At 26.2% G+C, this 12,661-nt stretch overlaps 1 pseudogene; it reads right to left on the bottom strand.

The window, feature by feature from the left end:
• The window catches only part of LOC136980820 (cell adhesion molecule Dscam1-like), a 146,586-nt pseudogene that overhangs the window by 117,565 nt on the left and 16,360 nt on the right, over window positions 1-12,661 (bottom strand).

A 12,661-nucleotide genomic window follows, 5' to 3' on the forward strand; every position in this document is an offset into this window, starting at 1 on the left:
CTTCATTAATTACGTTTACAGTTTAAGAGGGATCCTTGTTAAACTGTACACTAATTAATAGACGGCCCCATATTGGTTATTATTTAATGCTAACGTACACTTTTATATTAAACAATTAGGGTGGCATTCAATGATCCTTCAGAGCTTCAGTTTATGTTTATTATGTAAATTATGTCTTCAATGCTATTATTCTGCTATTTTTAAATTATTATATCAAAGAAAGACCATCTCCTAATAACGTTCAATCTTTTATGTTGATCCCTCCCGTCAGTGGCCGTCGTTCAGAGGTGTTTGAATGTAATTAAATTTCTTCAACTAAAATTAATAATTTTCTTTTTTTAAATTACATAAAAAACGTACGTTTTTTTAAACTGTAAGTTATAAAATATAATTTTTTAGTTTACTGGAAATGAAGAAACTGGATTGATATTGAAGTTTTCTAAATAATGTAGAATGATATCTTTCACAATTTATCACGAGGGAGTTAACCTAATATTTGTACAGCCTTGATACAGTCTTTGCATTCATAGCCTGAAGCTTGTTTATTGCCTGAAGGGAGTTTAGATGTCTTCAGACCAGAAAAGTTTGCTGTAATATGTTGCTAAGATGACACTGCGGGGAATGAAACAAGTCTCAAACGATTACGACGCGTCTTTCAACGACGTAAAAAATAAGCTTTACTCCTTTAATGCCAGCAGCAGGGTAGAGTCAACTTTGTATTCTTAGAATATAAAGTCCAGACTAAAATAAACACTGAAGAAAAATACACTATAGTAATTAATTTCGAACGGGGGATGCTAATAATTTTAAACGTGATAAATGCTCATTAATTCTAAACCAAGAAAGTTTGTTTTAATTAATTTTAAAAAGTACGTTGCTAGTTTTATGTTCTTTATCATGTTACTTCATTACTTCAGTAAACTCTACTATTATATCTAATGGCAAAAAAAGGGCTTCCTAATGGGGTGGGCATTGATCCCTTTAAAGCTTGAGAGGGAAATCGATAAAATTTTGGAAATATAAAAAATTTAATTAAAAAAATAGTTAAAATTTTACATAGTATTTTGTTATCGAATAAATTTAGTAAGATGCCTTTTAAAAATTATGTAGGAGGCACGTTACATAAATGTATAAATGTATATTGAAGGGATCGATGGAAAATATTTTTCTTAAAAAGAGTAGATATATGGAAAAAGTTGGAAACTCTTGATATAGAATATGAAATGTGTAATAAGGATTAAATTATATTTAAAACAAACAGAATATCAAATCATGTTTCCATCGTAAATGCGTTTTTTCCCAAGAATTTTGCTGTTTATATATAGAGAAAGGCCACGAAATTTCAATATTTTCTATATATTTTTTTCTTACTATTATCTTCTAACTTTGCATACTTGGATTTACAGAACGGAAATTCATAAAGTTTATTGCATGAAATATTTTATTGTATTACACTCAAAAATCACTAATTGAATTTAAGTAGCCTACAAGACTAATCTATATTTCAGTAAAATATCTTTTATAAAGCTCTTTAAAACAATATATTTTATATTTTCTAATATACAATATTTATATTCTTGTACACGAAAAATTATTAACGTAGACTTAATTGATTAATTTAACAAATAAAAAAAAAACAAAGAAAATAACCTTTGGTAAAGTCAAACCTTCAATAACGGCACCTGTAAGCGGCGATCACAAACGTTTCTATTCGAATTGCTTACAAAATAACCTTCAAACAACGGCCACATTTCCCGTTTCCGTTAGTGACCGTTGTTCGCAGGTTTGTAAAACAAAGAAACGAATGATTGTTTTCTTCATTTCTCATAATAAACTTCTCAAAGATGAAAGAGTTAAGAAAAATAAAAGAAACTATGTATTTTAAAACGATAATTACAGTTAGAAAAATAGAAATTACACATCATTAACTCGTTTTATATGTGTTTTGCATTTTGTTTATCACATTTGAGACACGGGTAATTCGCAGTTGCTGGAATCAGGAATAGTTACTTGACAACATGTAGTATTCTGCAGATCTATCAAAGTTGCCGATGTGTTGCGATGGACAATCGAATTTGGAATTCCCAAAGCTGAAATAATTGAGTTAGGTGGGCGATGTTGGAGATTGCTTAGTCAGAAAAAGCCAATTTATCGTATAATCCAAGCAGAGCAGTGCTTGACACAAGCGAAACTCTACGCAACTATTGAGAAATTTATGAAGATAATTTTATACGGATTTTAAAATTCGTTTACGGACTGAATTTTTCTAATTTTTGAAGTAGCAAAACATTATTTAATCAGTGAATAGCTATCATTAGTTGATAACAATTTTCTGTTATATATATACATATACACATTTAAAAATATTCCTCTAGTTTCAATTTTATGCCTAAGTCTACGTGATGGATAAAGAAAATATCGCATGAAATTGAATTACACATCGCTTCTTTGACGTGAATCAAAATTGAAATTTGAAATTCATTCGTCTGACTTTGTAAAGATAATTTTTTTTTTCGAATTTTTATATATTCAGAAATGGTTGCATTCCTTATTTTCATAACAATTATATTAACTTTCTTCAGAAAAATGTATCGATATTTAAATAATAGAAAAACATTTGAATAAATTTATTTTTTAAAAATTTGAATTTTGTTTAATGAATTTTTAAATTTTTTGTGAATAAATGTATTACGAAACTTCAAAGCTAACTCCTCCATCTTCTTCTTATCTATTTTTATACTTTCCTTTGAAGCTAATGCGCTTCAACTTTAATTCATTACTCCCAAATAATGAATTAATACCTGATAATGTAAACAAAGTATTTTTTTTAATTTGTATGCTTTCAATTAGAATTTTTGAGTTTTTTATATCAATTTTGATGACAAATATCAATAAATTCAATGATAAACACCCGACTGTATACATAAAGAAAATATTCTTTGATCAGAAAAAAATTAATTTATTTATAATGACTAATTAAATGTAAATTTATAAATTATTTGAATTACAATGGCATATTTGAATTTAAATTTCGATTGAAAATGCTTAAATTTATATATAAACAACTAAAAAATTGTAAATTTTACAGAATTTATCAATAGTTTCTTTCGTTAATCTGTAAAATTTACTAAATTTAAAAATTATAATGTAAAATTAATTTCAATTATCAAGACCTGAGATGGAATGTGAACCATTTTATTATTTACAAATGTGAAACTGTATCCCTATCCGAAAACTGTAAAAATAAATTAATAAAACGAATAAAAACAAGTGTTTTTCATTATTTATCGCAAGAAAACTTAAGTTATATCACTCCAAGATTATGTTTTTATACATAAAGCCTAAATTTAGGAACCATTATGGGTCCCAATCATGATCAAACAGTATTACTGAATGGGTGTGAGTATGCAGGTAATCATTATGATGCGTTATAACGGGGTGAGAGTGCTTACAAAAACGTTATGTAATGCTTGAAGCGAACCGTTTATGCCACTGCTTCGTACGTTATACACATAATTAAATAATGTAACGTTCAATATCTGTGTATTACTTCTTATTATGTACTGTACAATTAAGGAATTGATTGAAGATGCGGTTATGTAATTTTAGGGGGTGGGTATATACTGTACAACAGCGTAACGGAGGGTTACAGGGGCGGGATAGTAGTTGAAAAGCATAAAAATGGCGTTACGTAATTTATGAACACTCCTCTGGTTTCTTCTGACCTGAAGAAGTAAATATACTGTAATAATATATTATAAAAAAATATACATGACGTAATTCTTGTATGAAACGATCTGAAACTATGAAACAATAAATCTTAAAAATAAAAATTTGATCATAAATCATACAAAATGATTTATTCTTAATTTCAAAGAATAAAAAGAAATACATTTCAAAAATTGCATTCTATTTTAATACATAATTTTTATAAAATAAATAAATAAATAAAAGTAAAAAATTGACATTTTATAAAATTACTTAATTAATTTATTTACAATTTTCGAATGAAAACATAAATCATTTATTTAAAAAAAATTAATTAATTAGAAGAAAAGCAACATGGAGTAATCGAACGACAACGATAAAATCATTAAGGAGATAGAAGGTAAATACATTGGTTTCTCATCAATTTTTCTCATTACTATGGGCAAAGAGCACTTTACAATGCCTCTTCTTCATGCCTATATTGTATATATATTAAATGATTCTAGTCAAAAGGCACGGTCTTTTAATATCAGACAAGAACAGCTCGTAAATGCTCGTCTGTTCTCGTTTGCAGTCATTGCATCATGATACATAGTCCCACAGCTCATTCCTCTTTCCTGGTGTTCTATTTTTTTCGCTTCTGTACTTGTGAAATTGATGAACAGCATTATATGGGTGGGGGTAAGGTACACACCATTTAATAACATGTTACTACTCCCTTGACGAAACTCCAGACACTTTCTTTTAGAACACTTTTCTAAAATAATAAACCTTACAGCTAACTATATTAATTTTCTGTGACCTAGGAGTGAGTCGGAATCAATTGTAATATGCATACGACAGGCAAGAATTCGAATTATTTTACAAATAAAACATTGTTGGAAGCTAAAATAGTTCTTGTAATTTAATTTATATAAAGATCTGATTTAATTATAATTAATTTTTACGACTAACAAATTATAATCTTTAAAAGTTTGCATTAAGTACTTACTTTAAAACGTCTACGGACGAAATTTATCGTGTTCTTTACGTACTTAAGTTTAATAAGTTTACGTATTTTTATACTTCATCCGATTAATAAAGTATATTTTTGTCATGGGATTATATTAAATCGGATTTAAAGTGATTTTTAGCGATGCTGGATCGAACTAAAGTAACGATACTCGAGAGCAAATATAATGAATTAACGTCGATAAAACGTGTTTTAAAACTGATAATTTGATTATAAGCAGTTTTTTAATTTCGTATATTAATGCAATTTGTAGAAAAAATTGGAAGTACATAATTAAAATTCGGTGGAAAAAGTGAATTTAACATTAAGATAAATCGATAAGAGAAGTCGTTTGAGGATACGAATTTCCACTTAAAGGTAGTAAATATTCCTCCAACTATAACAAATTGGCAAATAATGTGCAATGCAAACCAACAAATGTGCTTTTAATGCGTGTATCAAATTAATTTTCAAATTACAAAGTTGATTAATCTACGATCAGAAAGACACTTTAACATTTAAAAAGGTTTCCTTGACTCTTCAATTGTTTTATTAGGCACAGAAAAGTTATTTAGTTAAATATTTAGTTGAAAATTATGAAATTAACACACTTAATTTCAAATAATCAGTGCAAAACAAATGCAAAATAATGAATTATTCAGAAAAAAATATATAAATATATTATATAATATAAACGAAAATTAGAGCCTAATTAATTTATTAAGTGATGGTTTATGTTTTGATGACTTGTATGAAGATACAAGTCATCAAAATTCTACTTTTTTTAATTATAAAATATTATACTTTAATATGAGACTCTATCATATCATTACATTATATTGTTTCTATTTTTCTAAATAAATTTTAACATGATTTTCCATCATCAAGACGAATTTAATGAAGAGGAAACTCTAATATCAGGATTGACAGAAGAGATTATTTTATTTATGTAAATTTAATACAGACAAACCTGTAAACAACGGACACTGATAGGCCGTTGTTTGGAGGTTATTTAGTATATATTTTCGTTTTAAAATGTTCCTGAAAAAATGGCCATGGTCTTTGTTGAAAATGGCCGTTATTGGAAGGTCGATTGCATTAAATTTGAACGTAAAACATAAATAATTTCTAATACTTTGACGTATAAATTTTCTTTATTAAATTCCTTCTGATGATAGAAAAGAATAATAAATTTAGCACAATTTTTATCTCAATATTTTGCCTAATTAAAAAAAAAATAACGTTAAATCACACCACCGAAAATTTACTAAATTTATTTAAATATAAGACATTAAAATCAACGTTGAAACGTTTCATAACTCCCTCTTTTACATATTTGAACAAATGAAATTCAGTAACTTACATCGCTTCTCCTTAAAAAAAATCATGAAAATATTCTCTTTCTTGCACGAATACAAGCAACCACCCCGATAAGAATATTTTACATTGATTAAAATATCCAAATATGTTTTATTTGGTTCATTATTCAAATGGGAAGAACAGGCAAATTGGCCATAAGGGCATAACTATAGCATCGACTATTTGATTGATCAAAACTGTAGGACCGCATTATCATTGTATAGCATATATAACTTATATATATATTCAAATTTCTATTCTCTGGAGGCATTTTCCCAAATAGTCTGTGATACTGCCGAGTTTGTTATTCAAAAATTATTCCTGCTTAAAATATCACGTTATCTTCTTCGAAAACTTCTCTCTTTACCTTTTTTTCTTCTTTTTACTGATAATATTCTCGAAAACATATTACGATATGCAAAAATACTTATCAATTGAACGAATAGATCTGTTTTACTGATCTTTTTTACTCCATTTTTACGCATTTAAATGACTTTTCTTCCAACAAAAATGTAATTTCTGTATAAGAGCTCATCGTCTTGACGACAGTCGTGGTTAATTTTATAGAAAAATCTGTATAAATATCGTTTTTACGTGCTAATGAAAGTAAAATCTTACGTGTTTTGATCGACAGGACGGAGTTAATACACACGGCGGCCCAAAAGTTAACGGAGAATAGTGAAGAGCTGATTTATGAACGTTTAGACGTAAAGACAGTTTTCTACCAGAAAATTTATGGTAATGTTTTAGAATGCTGTAAATTGTGTTTTGAGCTTCCCTAAGCTTTGTCCTTAGGAGGCACAAGGAATAGGCTTGTGTATAAAATTACTTTTACAGATGAAATGTTTGGCTTATTTCTCTTTATTTAACTATTAGTAAATCGTATGAATAAATCATTAAATGTTTGTTATAAATTTTATGTGTTTGTTTTAAACGTTTGTAAAGTTTCCCTATCTGTCTCCCTGAATACATTTATATTGAGCATAGAGGATTTCGTCGTAAGCAAATTTATGGGTTTATTTTAAAGTTTTGGTAAGGAAAGGCCCTTTATTTCTTTTATATTTTATAAATATTTTATAGTAAAAAGAATTTTGTTAAATACTTTAATCATCGATTGATGTAGTATTTATATAACGTTGTGTTTACTTAATATACTTGTAATTAATTAAATTATTTAAGATTTAATGGTATAAAATAAATTTAAATTTCTTTTTTCAATATATTTCAGAGTAATTTTTTTAATCGAAGTAAATTTATATTTATTTTTATAACTAAACTGGAGGCTGGCTAAAAAATCATTTAACAGTTTTATTATAGTTATTTTTCATATATCCTTGTGTCCCCCGTGTGTGTTCAATGTTACAAGTATTTGCAACGTTGAACGTGTTACATATGATATATGTTAACTGATTTTTAGCGACGAGAACAACCGAAAAATACTGAATTTATTTCGATCAATAAAATTGCTGTTAAATATAACGAAAAGAAATTTCGGAATTTATTTTAAATCATTAAATCTTAAAAATATTTTAATTAATTACAAGCGTGTTAAGTAAACACACAATGTTATATGAATAATACATCAATCAATAATTAAAATATTTTTATCGAAACGATTTTTACTACGAAAATATTTAATTAAATATTCATTATTTAAATTTTTAATTTCATTAAATAATTAATATAAACGCATTAAATTGCAGTTAAAAAGTTGATCTTCATCATTAGAATTGATACAATTTACTTAAAGTAATTCGATGCGATAAACAATTTATAGAATTTGCAATCTTACCGAATCAAAATCAGAACCAACTCATTTAATTAAGAAAATATTTATTTATTAATAAGGAAATTTACTAATTGGTAAAAATAATTTTTTAAAGGATTATTTAATTGGATGGACTTTTCTACAATTTGATAACAATAAACGAAAGAGAAAATAAATAGATAAAGATACGAAGAAAAGAAATACATTTTATTGACATTTTCTTAAATTAATAATTCAAAAAATATATTTAAAATAAGATTTTCTTAATTAATTAAACTTCTTTAAGCAAGAATAACGGAGGAAAAAAAAGCACGTGAAATTTAAATATTGAAAATTATAATGAATAAGAGCCTTTTTTTTTAGTTTTCAATTTAAAAATATATTAATAATAATTTATGGATGAAAAAGTTCATAAAATTTATCAAATATTTATAAAAATTCGAATAAAAATATTCGATGTAATATGGAGTAAATGCATACAACTGGAATGATATACGTTTCGGTCTTATGATTTTCTACTTGAACCTTTTTAAATGAGAAAGTTATTTCCTGGGATAAATTTATTCAACTAAAAAAAAAGAGAGAGAGAAAGTTTAAAAAATAAATAAAATAAAATAAATAACGGCACGAAGTTCTGTCAAGTTAAAAATGGCCGTTTTATATAACATATCTTCAACATGCAATATTATCAGATAAAACTTAAGATCTAACGTAAAAATATACACTTAAACAGTACATTTCTTAACCAAAAAAAAAAATAAATATATAAATTATACTTAAATTATTGTAGAATTTAATGAGATAAGACAGCTTAAAACAGTAAAAATTAGCAAGATAAGGTATAAAGTTTGATGCCATCTACTTAATATTAATTATAAGTAAATTTAATTACTGCATTAATATGTTTTGCATTATATTTTGATTCAGGCTAAAGCAATTGCAATTTATAAAGTTAAATTAGTTTAGGAGGCGAGAAAGAAAAATTGCTTGTTCATTCTGTGGGAAGGAAATGTCTTGCATTCTCCATCTTTCTTCCAAGTGCACTGTATTCCACGACACAAGACTTAAAGCGCTTAGGATTTACTGGAAAAGAAAAACTTCTATAATCCAATAAAAGGATGTTTTCTTCTGGAAGATGGAAACTCCCAACGTTAAGCTCCTTTTGTTTGTTGTGTCAAGTAGATCGGTTCCTTAACAGGTGACATCACGAAAAGGATTTATTCCTTTCTGCCCTAAAATGTTTTTTTTACAAATAGGATTTTAACTTTTTTTCATTTTTTTTCAAAACGTTCTTCTTAATCATAATTGAGAAAAGTGATGTCGTGTATAAGCTCTTAAAACTATTTTATTTTATCATTTATAAGTGTCAGTAAATTTCTTCGCGTAATTTAATTACATAAATATTTATTTTTGGATATAATAAAGCTTTATTATACCAAATTCCGTCTTGGACAGGTTTTTCTGTAATTTAAACCTGTAAAAAAAACCCCTAAAATTTTATATAAAAATGAATTTTTGCGAGAATATTCGGTAATAGTTTATAAATTTTAATAAAAAAAACACATTTTTTAAAAAAATACTCGAAATTTTATAAATTGTTTTTTTAAGTGAAGAATTTTATTTTACTTAAAAAAAGTTTTTATGAAATTTTTTTAGTAGAATTTCCGTTAAAAAATATATGTTACGTGGTTTGAATCCTATAGAAACAAGATTATATCGGTCTAGTTCACTGGTGCAATTGCAAGATGAATAGTATGGTAATTCATTCCTCGCACCAGAATTAATTATGCTAGATTGGATTAACAATTGCACACCTGTTCACATAATGAGTAAGATGTTGCCTGAGGTTAGAAAAGATCGTTTTCGATCGATTATATACATCAAATCCACTTTCCTTTCTTGATAGAAATCGAAAAGCCATAGTAAATCCCTATATTTGAAGTTATATACTATGAAACAGAGTGAATGGATTTATGAAACTGTTAGATGAATAATGCTATTATTCTGCAATTATTTACTATAATTTAATCAGATTAAATGCTGTATAGGCTTTCTAATTATTTAATAATACAATTTAAAATGCATGAATCTAGCAGATTTTGTAATTATTATGCAGAACAGTAACGTAACATAGTCATAGTTGTTTACTAATTTTCTGTCAAAATATATAATTTATTCGAATAAAAAAAAATGCAATTTTTAAATATAGAAACGTTTGATAAGCGTTTTAAAATATTTGTAATTAATTTTTAGATGTATAAATATTAATTAAATGCCAAAAATATGATTAGTTAGTCGCTTAATGGCGCAGGAACTCTGCCTTGATGCAAAACAAAATTAAAGAAAAATTGTAGAAAATATAAACTGAATATTTGTGTAGTGATTTAAATAAATAATTTTATTTATATCTTATCCAATTTATAAAGAATTATCATCATTACATTCATCACTTTTTTTTCTGTAGGAGATGCATTAGCCTTACATGTAACGTTAATTGCTTGCATGCGAATGTTTTCAATTTATTAGATATATGGATATAGCATGATCGATAAGAAACCTTCGTATATTTCTATAGCTAAGATTTATCAATAAATTTAATTCTTTATGAAATATCACTATTTCTACGCATTAAGAAGCAATTTATTATAAATTTCTGGACAAAAATACTTTAAAATTTATGGATTTTCATCTATTCTCTGCTGTAATTAACAATAACAACTATAGTCTACAGTTGTTTGAGTATCGAGTTTGAATATTGAATCGATAAAATACTAATTCAGTAATAATATTATTAATGCATTTATCATTTTTTCCCCTATACAAGATCATTAACCTTACGTGTAACGTTAATTGCCTGTATGTAAATATTCCTCGTATCATTAGATTTATGGCTATAATATGATCGATTTGACTATCTTATACTTTATATAAGTAAAGATTTATTTATAAGTCGAATTTCTTATGAAATATCTATGAATTTATGTAATATTTTTGTAAAAATGTTAAATTTAATACATATATTTTCTTATTTTTATATATTTAATTATAATTTTAAATTATCGAGTCAATAGAGCTTATGCAATATTAAACGGGTGTATTAATTGGGCTGCAATTTTTGTGTCAATATGTCTGCCTGTCCTTCTTTTATCTCCAGAACGAAATTAGATAGATGAAAGTCGAGAGTAGATATTGAAAGCTTAGGGTAAGAGGCCCTGATTAACTATTTACTAACTTCCGTCAAGACCGGAAGTTAGTATATAGTTAATCAGTGTCCCTTGCCACGTGATTTCAATTCAAAAATATTCTCAATACAGATATTGTATGATGACTCTGTTGTCATTAGGAAGAGTATGATGTAAAGGGGAAGGACACTAATAAAATCGAGAGCATATATTTTAAATTGATTAAGAATTTGATTAAAAATTGCAGCCCAGCATTGTGGTGATGTCACAATACTTTTTGCTCGTTTATCTTTTAAAGGATGAATTGTTTTAGTTCGTTATATGAAACATCTGAAAGGTTTTATATAAAACAAGAAGTAGTAATAAGATTGAAATTCCTAATTGAACTAAATGAAATAACTATCATTTTCTATGTCAGTTAGCGATAAATTATTCTTTCCATAGACTTAACTTTAGAAGATTAAAGTTGGAAAGATCATCTTTTGTTTCTCTTTAACTATTAACTGAGTCATTTCATTGCCTTTAATCATTTAAAGGAGACTAAATAAAACATTTATTTATTCTCTGCCTTTCAGAGTTCAGACAAAAAACAATTTTTTCCTGCTGTGTATGACAACGAAACACTACGAAATTCTAGAAATTGTATAATATATAAAATATTTAATACGATAAATGTAATATTTATATTTCGTTCCAGTGACCATTCATATGACCTTTCAACAAATTGTTTGTCGTCAGGGTACCTATCACTTTAATTACGAGTATTTGCATTTTCTTTAATAGAAATTTCATAACAATTGCTCTCATCTGAAGATCCATTCTAATATATTTTTCATAATTTTATTTTAATGACAAATTATAACTTTTCCTTTTGAAGATTTATTTTTAAAATTTAACGAACTGATATCTTATTATAAGGGCATAAATAGTTTATATTTGTTTCTTATTTAATATTTCACAACAACGTAAGTTCAAAAGACAAGTTTTGTTATAAGTTGTAGTCACTTTCTCAAGAAATTCAATTGGACAGTAACATTTCGTTAATGCATAATTCATCTCAATAATTATACTTTACTTAAAATTATATAAATTCTATAAGTTTTATAACTTTGAATAAAGTGTTATCGAGTAAACCAGGAGCGCCCGTACATTGGGGCACTTGGGACACGTGTCCCAATACCCCTACGTATGGGCAATGCCCAATGCCTTATTATACTATATAATACAACAATATAATTCTATTTATGAGTTAATTGCAAGCTTCTATCTTATTATTTTAATTAATTTAGGTTTATTTTTGTTTGTTTATTTATATAATATCTCTCTTGCAAACTATGAGTAAATGTTTGTTACATGTATATTATATTTTGCTAGCAAATTACATAATCAAATTTATATTTAGCTGAAGGATACATTGCAGCAGATCTATATTGAATAAACAAATCAAAGCAAACCTAAAATAAATAAGACAAGAATACAACCTATTATAATTAACTGGTAGAGAATTTAGACTGTTCATTTGTCTGAGAAAATAAATTTTAAATTTAAATAATAAGTTATTTATATTTTCCTTTAACTTTTTAAATTAAAAATATTAAAATTTTAATAAATTAATTACACAAAATTGACGCTAGACAATTGTATTATTCATTT

Source organism: Centruroides vittatus, unplaced genomic scaffold (assembly GCF_030686945.1).
Source record: "Centruroides vittatus isolate TY-2023 unplaced genomic scaffold, ASM3068694v2 contig_726, whole genome shotgun sequence".
In the NCBI taxonomy this organism is placed as follows: Eukaryota; Metazoa; Arthropoda; class Arachnida; order Scorpiones; family Buthidae; genus Centruroides; species Centruroides vittatus.